The following is a 15001-nucleotide window of genomic DNA, read 5'->3' on the forward strand; positions in this document are numbered from 1 at the left end:
TTGAATTAGAGTTTAAAGTTGTTGTAGGCGAGTACAACGTTGTTGCAAGTTAGATACGCTCATCCATCATTCACGAAGCGGGCGCGTAACGAGGCTTTATTCGAGCCGAGGATGCGTTCGCGACCGTTTTTACACCCTCCCGCGCTCTTATTGATGGATCACGAATTTGTATTAGCTTATCTCTAACAAATATACATCTTGATCAACGTCTGTCTACATTTAAGGTTCTATAACCTCCACGACGACTATCCGTATCTTTATCTATAGCGTTTTTAGCATCTCATAATGGTCGTCTATTCATTTCTCTAAATGGACATTATTATTTATTCCTTCTTTTCAATTTGAATGGTGGGAAGTTGAAAGCTTCGAGCGGCAATCAGATGGGGACTTCGCATAATTGAATAACTAATGTGGCTGGACTCCCCACGTAATAGGTGACGCCAGTGTGCTCCCGCGGAGAAATCACCCTAACGATCGGCAGATTGTATCGTGTCCTGACGTTTCAATACGGCACGTATCAATCCGTCGATTGACACGCAGTCAAGTAAACTAAAGGTCAATGCGTTTGCTCGTTCCGGAATAAACCGTATTATTACACTCTGAAATACTAAATTGCCTGTGTCTGCACATGCATAAGACACTTTAGACGATGCAATATTTTAAGGGAACATAGCTTCAATACTGGTCTTAAAGACTAACCTGACTTTTATGATTTCTGCTCTTCGATAGTCTTTTTGAATACATTACCACTAAAATGTAAAATATTTGAATTGATTATTTCATGAACTTCGGTACTTCAAACCATTCCGTACTCGAAGGATCAGATATATTATTATTTAGAGCGAAAAAAATCGATTGTTCGATCGATTGTGTTCTAAAAATATTATCTGTTATAATTCAACGTGCCCTAGAATTTTTAGTCATAAATGTATTTCTTATTTAAGCAATAATTACCGCGGTAGGTAAAAAATATCGTCAGACTCATGCTTATATTTTTCACAATGTTCTTCAAGATACATGAGGCAGTTGACAATGGTTGAAAAGTTCTTAAACTAAGAAAAGGTTAGTTTACACAGTTTAACTTTCAATATTTACTTACTAATAGGCAAGGATGACACAAACGCTTAATCCACGTTGCGTCATTGTCTACCTGTAGCATCAGGTCCATTCACGGAATGCGGAGAGCGTCAAATGTTCGCTCGTGAGCGGTGGCTGTGCCTAGATTGTATCGTCTTTCTTCCGCGGATTCACTTTGGACGTGCTGTGCATTGGCAGTTTAAGTATGCTAGTTTAGTGTTTACCGGGGGGATTTAGTTTTGCTTTTTTCATGGTTTTTTTCAATAGAGTGTCGATAGCGACACTCTAACAAAGGAGGCGACAGTAGATTAGGAATAGAGTAACAATAACAAAGACACTGAAATTAAAGAGACATTAATGTTTTAATGTATGTTTATTTAAAGCCATTAAATTGATCGAATGTCTTACAAAAAGTACGGGACTGATTTTGATGATAGATACTTACTTGAATTATTTTTAAAAGCTTATTGTTAGAACAACAAGAGTCTGTATATATGTAAACTTGTATTAAAAGTGACTTGTCTATTGCACTTTAAGTAGTGAACAAATAACCTAATAAAGACATAACTAAAGACAAATAAAAGAGTTTGAAACTTCTTTCATTCGTAGATGCCAAAAAGAAGTCACGGTCGATCAGTTATATATATTATTCTATTACTAGATCCCGCTACAGTGAGACATATTGATAAATACTTCGACGAAAAATGTATTAATGCCTGTTATATGTCAATACCAATATTTTGTGAATTCCAATTGCCTAAACTTTTTTGTTATCTTCATTAGTATTTAAACTATCACATATTGTATTTGTCTTCAATACGACGTTGTCGAGCTAAAAAGAAATAAGCTCTTAAGCAAACAATTGTCGAAGATCGAAGCCAATCATACCGCTGTCAAATTAAGAGTTAAACGCTAAATGACACGAGAGGCCGTCATGATTATACAATTGAATGCGTTCGTTAATGATCTTTTTTATTTTATCCGAACATTGGGCCATCGTATCGCAGTCATGTGGCGGTGTTCCTTTTGTGTTGGCGCCGCGTCCCGATATAAGAGTTCTCTATTGTCTGTAGTTTCGTCTATAACTCATCTCTTATGTGTTTAACGCTTAAATTGTCCGGTAATATCGCACTGATGATGTTGTCTTCTAATAAATGCCTGGGACTTTTTCTTACTTACTGAAAAACGTGTGTATAAAATTTAAAGTCGACGTAAGTTATGAGTAAGCTTTGTATTAAATACGCAACTTAAAAGCGAAGTAAAATTTTAAAGACTTAGTTATGACGTTATTAAACTTAGTACACCTGCAAGTTACATTACAAGCTATTTCAAGTACGAAACACAATTTAATAGTAGTTTTAAACATAAATTAAATTACAGAATTATGTACATTTTAATGTACATTTTACGCCTGGTTATTTCACTGCCCATTATTGATTCCCGTCTTTGAAAGGTATGTCGAAAACTTAATCTTCACTGTACTTCTCGTCTGTTTTGATTGCAAATTTTCCGGTAATAGATTTGATTTGCGAGCGTCGGTAGTGTGCGGACGGCGGTGCATATAAATGATTTGGGGTTCAAAATTGACTTTAAGATGAACGTAACAAGTGATGTAACATTTACGGTCAGTGTAATCTCTGTGTTTTATGTCCATACGGACGCCACTGGGAGATGATTAATGACCTCACCAACAGCGATAGTAGGACGGGCGCGCCCGATGGACGGACTGACAATATTGTCTCATTTATTGCTAATGATCTATTGAATATCAGCTATCTGCCGTACACGCTACTTCGCTTATGCAATCTTACAGACTTTCTAATGTAAATAGATGGTTGAGATTTTAATAAACACTTGTCCAATTAAACGTTGCTTTACAATCAATTTAAGGGTTACATTGGACAGCTGTGATTATTGATTGTTTACTTACATGTTCTGTTATATAGTAAGTGTTCTAAGTCCCGTCAAGTAGACACATGTTAGGTATCATTATTATTTTACTTGTTATTGTACTGAGAATTAAAATTCTAGTGAAAAAAATAGCTAATATTTTTTTTATATTTGAACCTGACGATAAAGCAGACGTGTTACCTGATGGAAAGTAGTTAACATCGCCTATGGAATTTGCAACACCAGAATGCTAATTGCCAGTGCATCGCCGGCTTTGAAGGACAGCTCTTTTTGCACCTTTTTCGAAGAGCCCCATGTCATAGCGCTCCGGGAATACCTCGGGAGGAAGCTCATTCTACATCTTACACGTCCGTGGCAAGAAGGTCTGTGCAAACCGAATCGTGGAGGACCGCCACGATGTTACAGTGAACAATCTATATTATAATACGTTTACTCATTAGTCGTCAGAGGTTCATATTGTAGATGCTAAAAAACCCTTGACTTAATTTTATAATGTCTTTATTACTAACGGGTCAATGACATAGGATCTGTGAATACATTGGAGATATCTAGAGATTAGCTAAAGTTAAGTGAAGGTAACATAATTCATACTAATATTTGTAGCTGTTTTAATTCACATCAAAACAGTACATTCTAAATCTGTCGACCTCAAACCTACCTTAAACACACGTTACGTGTGATAGAACGTGTTATTTTACAAAAAAAAATACTGTTATAACGTTCCACGAAATTGCTGTGATTTGGATTTGAGCCATCGATATCGCACCACGCGATCGTTCCAAATTGCTCAATAATATGCTCAGTTGGTTCTACAGATGCTATTGTTCCTTGCAATTTGCGTTATTATTTAAAACTTATTGACTTTCTATAAGCAATAAAGAATTACTCAACGCATTTTTGTAATGAACGAAAACTAAACGTTACACATTCCATTTTCTATAAGCTACAAGGCCGTCTGCTGGCATGTACTCATTAGCAGTAAATGTTAAAAAGAATTATCCACAAAAATATTGCAAGACTTTTTCATTTCACACATGTCCAAGAGAAGCTCAACTCTACATTAAATATGTTAGAAGATAATTTGCTTCGTCAAAAACGTTATCGTCTAGACGTACTCTTGATATAATTCATTAAAAATGTGTTCTGTTACGTTGCGGTCTCTCGTTGATATTTTTTGTTTGTTTCTGAGAAACAGATAACGCGCTCGAGCCGTTCAGTCGTGACGGCCGCTTATAATTTACGCGTCCGTATCCATCCAGATATTGAGAGCTTCGACCAAAAATTTATGACTAACGCACAGATAAAAGTGCATCGTGAACGAACTTTCCAAGATAAGTGTCTTCCAAACGGTGTTGAGTGAGCTGTTTCGTTGATAACTTATGTTTTATCTGTTCTCTTCGATAAGCGGAAATGTTTCGGTAATAAACTAACATGGCTTTTATTACCGTTAAAATGTTATGATGTTTCTAATTTCTCTGTCTGTGACTCAATATCTACTGTTGCTATCATCAATAACATTCCACGTATAATATTTGCACGATGCACTATTTCGCTAACCTCCATCTGGAATTAATTTCATCGGTCGTCGGTCGGCTGCGAGCGAACCGTAATTATCGTGGCATCGATTCTATGCGCCCAGTAATGAAGATATCGCCCCATCTTCTTTATTGCAATAATGAAATATAGAAATAGTTGGAGCGGCAAAGATTTACTGCTCTCGACCACATATCGCAAACGGCAGGAAGTGTGCCCGTTGTATGTTATCTAAGGAATCCTGTTATAAGCTAACGAAGTACACATGCACTACCGCTGTCAATACACCACGGAGACAGAAAAAAGGGAATGGGACTACAGTTGTTCTTTTGTTTCGATCCTGTTCTTCTCAAGAATCAATGATTCATTCATTATATGCTTTCTGTGTAGATTTTTTGCCTTACATAAGACATTACGTTATCATACTAGTAACATAAAGTAATCAAATTCTAATCGAATTCAATCGAATTTTGATTTTGTTATAAACCCGTCCTGCAATTACAATATTCAATGTGAATGTGTATTACGTACAAATAACATTGCTTCTATATCTTAGTCGATTTCGTTTGTCTGCGTGTTCTCTTACAATTTGGCGTAGGCCGTTCACCGAAGACAGCGGACGTGCATAAATAATCGTTCATAATCACTTTTTACCGACGCGACACACTATTTAAGAGATTGTTGATCTCGATTACGGTGAGGTATGTCATCCAATAAGGTCCGGTTCCCGAAGGGTAATTTCATAGGATTTCGTTTCTTTGACTGATTGTACTTTACATAACATTTACTATTTTCAACTGTTTGTTTTATTTTATTCATTTGGAATCTGTTTTCGATTATTTTGTGCATATCGTTTCATCTTTTTATGATCATTATTTTTCTTAACTTGTCTGGATTTATTATACTCATAGTCATTGAGATCTGAGTTCAATGCAGATTGGTAAAATAGTGTTGCCCACAATATATAATACAAGATGTGTCGACCGCAGTTGTTCAAAGTTCATTAATACCTAAGTGTGAATATTTTTTTAATGTTCCAAAGAATGTTAAGGGATACATTTAGGTACGTGAAAAATACCCCAAGGGCTCAAACCCTTGGGGTATAAGGGTTTTAAGTCCTTAACACCACCTTAAACAGAATCGCAGCCGTTCCTACCTTGTGAAAGCAATGTAATTAGATGTGGCGGTGGTGCCTCCGAAATAGACTCTGGGTCGAACCGGGAAGACCAGAACAGTTACTCCATTTTAATGTTTTGACTTTATTTGTTTCAGAGAGTGCCATTGCCGCGTATGAACACCGACGTGTAAAGGTCACTTAATATAAATGTAAGTCCTAGTAGGTACTCATTATTACATTAATTAACATTTTAAAATAAAATGATGTCACTGTATGTTTAATTAGTTGTGGTGGAGGGGAATTGTAGTTTAAATTTATATTTTATTGTAGTTTAAATGCAGTATGTGTTCCTTTTGATGTAGGGATGACTTTTTCAAAGTTGACCATACACTGGCAACTTCTTCGATTCCAAATGACACGTAACCATATTTTTCATTATACCACTAGCTGACCCGGCAAACGTTGTGTTGCCATATAAATAAAATAATGTTAAGCAACAACAACCCTGAACAATCCTTATTACTTAGGGGTATGAATAGATAGTACCCGATTCTCAGACCTACTGAATATGCAATTTGGTGAAAATCGGTAAAGCCGTTTCTTCGGTAACTAACATTGTGACACGAGAATTTTATATATAAGATATCGCTTTATCGCCAGCTTCGTATAATATAGGAGATATATCGACATTTGCAATGTTTTATCAAGCGATTTATTTTACGTACAAACAAAAAATAATACAGTTTAATCTTAAAATATCAATTGATACATACTTAAGACATTGTATACAAATTCATCACGAAGCACAAATAAAAAGTACTGATTATTATTAAATTTAATGAACAAAGATATTAGTAATAAAAAATATTATCATATCTGCTATTTACATGTCTATTTGCAGTGATCGCGATCAAAGGTCGTTAAACCTGGCTTCGAAAATATTTAATGGACTAGCCATTCTAACTTAATATTCCTAATAACTGTTGACATAGTAACAAATAATGGTCATGTCTAAAGTAAAAATTAAAGTCTAATAATGGGGTTGTCTAATAACGCAACCATTATTGTTAGGGATTTTGGCGACATATGTATGTCATGTATTAAAACATTTTTACGTAGAATCTACAATTATAACATCAATTTGGAACAATATTATATTATTAAGATTATATTATAATACAATTTTATTGTTACAGTTATTTGTCTAGTGATAAGTCGATGGTGTATCTAAATCAATAAATAAATAAAAATAAATAAATAAATACAGTAACATTTTTGTGTAATTATATCACATGAAGGTGCGTTGCAAGGAATTATCCTTGGTAAGATTTACATGTGGACCATAGATTAGTAAAGATTACTCACTCCTAACATGAAAATGTAACCAGTTTTGAAATTGTCACTGTTATCTATTTTCGTGTTTGAAAATTATTAAAAAATATATAGTTTTTAGATCATTTACGAATGAAACGATATTTCTCCGCACTTTTTCTTCGATTTCGTGTTTTTGCACCACTTAACAAGCAACAACTTGCAAGCATGTCGGCTTTGTTCTGCGTAAATGACTACATGACAGCCATGAAATGGCTGACAGAATTGTAAGCCGTTTAAGCGATTTAAGGGCTTCCTTCAATTACAAGGCGGCGAGATATCAATACTTATCTATGCGGAAATTCAAAATACATTAAACGGTCAATATTAATAATCTTACTTAATTTCATTGGTGTTACTAGGGTCGACGATTCGACTCGTAGTCCAAACTAAACGATTGCATTTCCTAGCTCGATTGTGTTCTAAACGTGAGTTCATTACAGAGTTAATGTAGCGTCGCTAGTTGCTCACAACAGAAAATATCGCAATAAATAATGAGACGTTTGTAATACTAATATCTCAACCGCGTTCTGATCTCGTTCTCATCTGATACGCGATATCTAGATCTCTCTGTCACGTTCCTATACACAAACCTTTATGTTAGAGTAGGACGCGTATATGTGCCACGGTTTATCTCGAAACGTAATTATTGCTGGCTAATGAGATACTAGACTTCTCGGAAGGGCAATTTGCTAAGGATTAGAGCAAGTTGTGAAATTAGACTTTTAATAAACACTGTTTCACCGGTCGTAATGGTAATCTGGTAATGAGGAAATTGGTTTTGCTCTTTAACTCTTATTGTTTTTTTGCATAAGCTTTAATACTATATATGTTTATTGAGTAAACAAATTATTATGCATTAATTTGATATAACAAATTTGAATCGAATAATCTTAAATGTGTTTTATATGTTTAAATATGGACGAAATTGTCATGTTATCTTATTTTTTATGGTGATCAGAATTTCTCCTAAATACATAATATATGCATTTAAATTCTGTTCGTGACGATAAACATCAAAATATTATTATTAATCCGTTTAATGTCTAGTAGCTTAATGTTTAACTAGCTTATGCCTGTGACCTCGTCTGTGTCCATAACTCCACACTAGTGCGTAGACAAAAAACACCACGACTTTTTATTGCCGCATTTTAAATCAGACAAAAATTAGGTTTTCTTTTTTCCTAGTCTTGTTACTGCCTATAAATAGTATGGTTTTTCTATTGACACCTTAAAATTTTGCTACCAACATTATATATACAGGTTGAATTTTTCAAATAGGCCTTCAGGGCCAAATCCGAAACTATAAGGATAAGCAAAAAATGCTGAAAGGAGTTACGAGGCCGATTTTGATAAAAACTAAAACTGCACTTTTTCAAAATATCTTTTTCTCTATTCGGGAATCGAATGTGTTCATTTTGAAAAAAAAAATACATCCTCTATACTAGCAGTTTGCAAGATAACCAAAGAAACAAAAATAACTACAACAGGTTCATACTATTACAGATTATCTTACGTTAAACGCAATTTGCATTCGTAAAGTTGAGCTTACAATTACTAAAGACTATACGCATATTTCATCAAACTTATCTCGACGGTCTAGCATCTAGCCGATATTATCCTTTGTCGATTTAATACGCCGCTTCGCTTAGCAATACCCGAGGCTTCTCAAATCGCTAAGCAACTCTCAAATGCTATAAATTAAGTTAAGGTGCTTTGTAGTTAGTATTTTACCTACTTACAAACATTTTGGATTGTATTGCTGCAATATATTTGTAACAACAACCAAACTATCTACCTCGCTGTTCCAATATGGTTTGTCGGAGTTACCAGCTCGATGTCTATATGAGCCGGTAATGAGGTATAGAGTAGTACAAATGTATGTTTTTACTGCCGATGTTGTAGGAGGCTACAAATTTATAACCCAGAGCATAGGCAGCAGCGTGTCCCCATAACGCTTTCTACAATATAACTCCTATTTGCTGGTCTGGATATCCGAATCTGGATATCCAAACGCTGACACATGGTCAACATAGATCTATGAGTTTTACCCGAAATTTAAATTAAGTATAAACATGCTTTCAAACCGTCGAAGTACAGAATTCACGGAAACGCTCATGAAAATTGACGCGACTGCAGTTTAGGTAAAGAGCCGCGGGTTCCCTTCCTATAATTCAAGTATATGTTAATTTATTCGTCAATTTAATATGCTGGAAATTTGAATGTAAGAATATTGCGCCATTTCGCATTGTTTTATTTCCATCGGACTTGTTCAGGTATCGGTAATATGACCATAGGTCCCGCTTTGGATCGGACAGTCCCACTGTCAAGCTAATTCCTCAGCAAAGGCAAAAATAACCCCATCTCAAATAACGAAATAGATAAATTAACTGCTACATTGTTATTTGAAAAATAAACTCTTTAGTTTGAAATTGACTTGCTTCGATTAATATTAAAGAATTGTGTGAGTGTAACAATATAAGTGTAACTCTTTCCATTTTGCAAAGACTAGTAAAATAACTTCGCGAAGGGAGAATCAGGCGAGGTGATCCCTAGGCAGCGGCCTCGCTGTCAAATTTCGGAACTTTGTACATTTACAAGATGTTTTTAAAAATTCCGAAATGATTCAGTATGTTTATGGCGCCATCTCTTGCTGAATTATGGAAAGTAGCCACACTTTTTAATATTCTGAAGCATCCTGCTTTTATATGGAAAACACGTGGTCATGTTGAGTATAGGGCGCGTGGCGGGGCCAGCAATTATTCACGCGTTTCGGTGCAATGTGTAATCACAGTGTAGAACATTTCGCTTCGAAATTATGTGGTGTGCAGACGATATTTTATAGGTAGGTAGGTTTATACGAGGGAATTTACCAATGGAATTTACTAATTTTTAAGATACTTTTATTTCAATTATACGAAGCATAGGTAAGATTAGACCTATTTTCACGAAAAAATATTGATAAATAGCATTTATTAGGAAAGCATCGTTGTTGGAACTTGGATAACGAACTATTTTTTTTATCTAATCAAACATTTTATGTGAAATATGAATTTATAAAATCAATTAATTTTCAATTAATTCAGTCCATTCTCAAGTTCTCTCTTCCGCAAGGTTTCATATCGTCGGCTTTTATAAAGAGTTAAATATAATCGATTCATGAATAAATCGATTCCATTAAGCTCTGAACCGATGTTTGTTTCATTGTCAATCAAAAAATAATAATTTAAACCATCAGTCAGGGAATCATTCAGTGGCTTAATTATGATGGCAATGGAACAGTGATTTATAACTGACACCGGTAGCAATCGAATGTAAATTTTCGATTAGACTTTCAATCAAGTTACTAAATACGGCGGTTCACTGACCATTGGCCATATTAAGTTTAATTTATACCTATGAAAGCGTATTTTCCAATTGGGGGTTCGATGATACCGACAATGTCAAGTAAGTTAAGACTGAGTTTACGTCGAACAAAAATATGTAAGTAAAATGTATGTTTAGGTGAAGTTTTTAGTATTTATTACAGATTTTTTTGTGAAAAGTAAATTATATGGTGCGAAATAATGTTTAGGGTTTCTTAGAAAAGCAGAAAGCCATGTTTAGACGATAAAGCTTACATGATATATCACTATTTTAGCACACAAATTGAGACAAATCTGTAAACATTCTATACATTTTTAACACAATCTCTACATAGCTTAAACAGGATTTTTACTAGTAAACATGTTGTTCGAACATTTCCACAATACTAAATAATGGCAACCCATTATCGAAATGGCGATGACAACTGCTTTTAAAGAATCTTCCGATTTCCGGTCTACAATTTGTTTTGTTTGATAGTTTTCACTCGTATGTGTGTGGTCTACGTGATACATTCTCGTACCTACTTTTTATTCGGTAGCATGTGTGGATAATCATAATTCAAGATTTTCTCTACGATTTTAAAATAACTGCAATTTTTTGTTCACCACTTGCTCGATGCAAAATCCTAAAAATCTGCTTTTAGTTTTTGTTCGTCTGTACGGCTACTATCTACATTTTTAACTTTAGAATTCATTGAGTAATGTAGATATTTCGTTAACTTTTACAACTAAAATTATAATATCTATGAATTTTTAAGCAACGAGATTGCCAAATACTGGGGTTGCTTGACAACTTGACAATTGTTTAGACATGGTGCCAATGTGTACGTTCGGAACATTTTTTCGTGAATCTATTACTACAATTCTCGACATTCATTTCCCACTGGTGCAATGGTTTTAATATAATCAAAGAAGATCTGATAATAACTAAAATAAATGTTCGTGTAATTATATCTCTGGTTCAATGTAACATCGCAATATTTGACTGCTTCGCGTCAGAACGTGCGTGCATAACTAACTAAACCGCACGATCTGTAATTCCGAAGCGGGTCGGAGTCTCGGAGTGATGCGTCCGTCAGGATGTGCATATCGCGTTGAAATTCCCTTTTCTATTTGTGCGAATCTAATGCACCTGTCACACTGTGTCTAACACGTCTGACACTTGGGGGGAAATTAAATCAAGTACGAAAATTTAATGAAGTAAATAGATACATATACAATATGTTAATCAAAGTTTGAAGACGTCGTCGTGGAGTTTAAAGCCGGTTGCGTAGCAATGCAATTGTTTTAGACATTTTTATCATGTCGTTTATTTTTAAACTACGTCCATTTGTTTAATTAATAGTGAGTTATTAGTTTAATATGATCAATTACAACCTCGGTAAGTTTGTGTAATTATATCTCTGGTTCAATGTAACATCGCAATATTTGACTGCTTCGCGTCAGAACGTGCGTGCATAACTAACTAAACCGCACGATCTTTAATTCCGAAGCGGGTCGGAGTCTCGGAGTGATGCGTCCGTCAGGATGTGCATATCGCGTTGAAATTCCCTTTTCTATTTGTGCGAATCAAATTCGCTCATTGCACTGTGTCTAACACGTCTGACACTAGGGAGGAAATTAAATCAAGTAAGAAAATTAAATCAGGTAAGGTTGTTTTAATTAAAGTCTAAATAAAACCTTCTTTCTTATATATCATCAGGTTGGTTATCAATACAGTTTAAAGTATTATTTTCAAGGTAATAAATTTGTCGGTTTTTGTTGTTTGTTAATTTTGTTTTGTTTACGAGACGAAACCTGCAAAAGGCATCAGACGCCGTAGGGATCGTCGCCGGGTTATGTGTGTCACTGGCTACCTAGATCAGTGTTTGTACTTGTGTGTGTGTCTTGTTGTGTTTTAGCTTGAAGGGTGACGTAAGGAAGAAAGACATAAGGCATTCCAACTTCTCAGGGGTAGCAACGCATCTGTGACCAATTCTATTATCATATTGGACTCTTACCCTATCCGGAATGCTGCGGAATGGACTTCCATGGGCAACGTGCCGCTTATCATCATATGGACTTCGTGCTCGTTTGCTTCTTTCACAAAATCAAAAAGTATTTTTTTTAGATTCGTGTAATTATTCATAGTATGTATAGTCCGCGTAAACTATACGCGATTAATTGACTAAGTTATATGGGTTTAAGATGCTTCTGTATATCCTGTTTAGGTAAGACTCGCTCGCCGCCCAATATTATTGAATTTCTCTTACTTACATAAGATCCCTGTAGTGAAAGGAAATCAATGCTCGCTCGATGATCATAGAGGACAATAAAACTTTATAGCGCGGAAATAATATTTTTCTTAGAATCACCGCGAACTATAAAATCCGTCAGATAAATGACATGTGCAAGTTGCTTTAGGCTTGGTTCACACTGACGATTTTACTTACATCGACATTTGGACCGATTGAATGTGTCAAGTCTTTCAATCTATAGTATAGTACTACTAGCTGACCCGGTAAACGTTGTGTTCCCATATAAATAAAATAAATTTTAAAGGTGAGCAGCCCTTATCACTAAGGGATATGAAAAATAGATAGTACAAAGTCGATTCTCAGACCTACGGAATATGCATATAAAATTTGGTGAAAACCGGTAAAGCCGTTTCGAAGGAGTACGGTAACTAACTGGGACACGAGAATTTTATATATAAGATTATAATCGTATGTATAAGATATATTTCTCTTAATAATATTTTAGTAGAAGGAAATAAAGTACTTTGTTTCGAAAATACAAATTTTAAAAACGTTAAAAAATATATACCTAATCTAGGGAAACATAAAAAGCACAGTGGTTATGTATATGTTCCTAAAAAAATAGTAATTATGTGTAATATAAAATGTTAATGTTGTCATGAGAAAATAAAATACCATACTAGACATTTTAATATTTACTTTGATAGTGTTAGACAAATTCATAATTTTTAGTCATCCAACTATCGACGTCATGGTGGATCTCGATCATGATAACTTTGGATCTACAACATTTGGTGTGTAAACTATCTTTCAATATTTTAATACATACATTCCCATTGAATTACCCAGTCAGATTCATTAAAGTCAGTTAGTGCGATAAACTTAGGATTAAAATCATTTTGTTAGTGCACAATGCGCATGAAACCAGTCAATTTATCTTTTACTTAGTGGATTTTATTAGGATCCGTGTCATATATCGTAGTTATATCGATATTTATAGTCTCGATTAACACGAATCGATTAACCAAACATGACTCAGTCACAGATAAAATCTGTTTAGTAAAAATATCAAATAAAGATAGCCATCTATCCGAAATGTATCCCGAGTTTTTAAAACAATGAGCTATTTAAATGCGTCAGACTTATTTATCTAATCTTTTCTGTTTTTGAAGTGCAAAACAAATTTTAATATACTGGTATTTAACGATAAAACATCTAAAAACGGTGGAAAATCCTGAGTATTATTGGTCGTGAATTCCGGTTTCCAACTGCCGGTATTCATAGAATAGTGATCTGCCACGTAGACGGTTTCGGGTTTCATTCTTGGCAAAGAAAATAGCTGACAAATTTAATTTCAGTTCTGGGTAATGTTTGTACACTCCTCTCCATGTATGCTAATGATTACCACAAAATTTGGGACTACAAGAGCATTATTTAATACTTATTTAGTTTCTACATGTATATAAAACATGAAAATCCCTTTGAATGAACCTTTCAAATCGTACTCTGTTTGGAAACAACTGTACCCATGACATTTGTGACTTGTTCCTCCTCACCGTACGTACTTATCCGTAATTATTCACAGAATAATGCACTGTCGTGCCCGTTGCAATGCATTATGCTGGATATTAATCTATATGCAAACTGTTTCGCCGTGAAATCCGAAGACGGTCTCGCAAGCAATACGCTCTACGTCATAGGAAGCTTGTGAAATGGCTCTCTGGGACGTGGCTCTTAGATTTATTCAAAATTTACTTTGGGTTTTCTACCTCTGACTTGTAGATTTAGTGAACGGCTCTTTATAATCGAGATTGTTTTAAGTATGGGACATATTTGTATCTTGTTATAGAAAAGTATGTCTAATGAGAACATACTGTACCTACTAAGCTACACTGGACATTCAATGACCATACTGATTACTATAAAATTTAGTTTCTTGTATATCGTATCATGGAAATTAGTATTGTAGGACTTCTCCGGGAAAAGTCTCTACCTGTGCCCGGAAGTGAAAAACTCTTGTTTACTCAGACAGCAACTATTAACATAATCAGTCGTTTAGACTAATATATGAAGTTGTACCCAATGTCAGTGTATACAAATGTTTATATGTATTTTTTTGCGATTCATTCACAACGACATACCATTGTGTCCAAAATTATCTAAGCACTACTGCAATTCACGTAATAATCCGACCTCACATCAAGTAGAAAAATGACATACTTACCCAAACAAGAATGACTTAAGATTTAGCGATTACTTCAATTTAACAACCAAAAAGTAGATGGTTCCTATGATATCATGAAAGTTACTGACGTTTGATAGTAACATTTTTTGTAAAAGTCGCATAAATGGTCCTTGCTCCTTGCAAATGCACCGCCTTACACTTTTAA

The 15001-nt window shown here is 34.7% G+C and overlaps 1 protein-coding gene across 3 annotated transcripts in view; it reads left to right on the forward strand.

The window, feature by feature from the left end:
- Positions 1 to 15001, forward strand: part of Ntan1 (N-terminal amidohydrolase 1) — a 113840-nt gene that overhangs the window by 61747 nt on the left and 37092 nt on the right. For all 3 annotated transcript variants that reach the window (XM_073091295.1, XM_073091297.1, XM_073091296.1), the window contains one exon: positions 5794 to 5847. The gene's annotated coding sequence lies outside the window, so the exon portion shown is untranslated. The remainder of the gene's footprint in view (positions 1 to 5793; positions 5848 to 15001) is intronic.

The sequence above is a fragment of the Epargyreus clarus genome, unplaced genomic scaffold, assembly GCF_041222505.1.
Source record: "Epargyreus clarus isolate Ecla_fem2 unplaced genomic scaffold, WU_Ecla_fem_2.2 ptg000034l, whole genome shotgun sequence".
Lineage (NCBI taxonomy): Eukaryota > Metazoa > Arthropoda > Insecta > Lepidoptera > Hesperiidae > Epargyreus > Epargyreus clarus.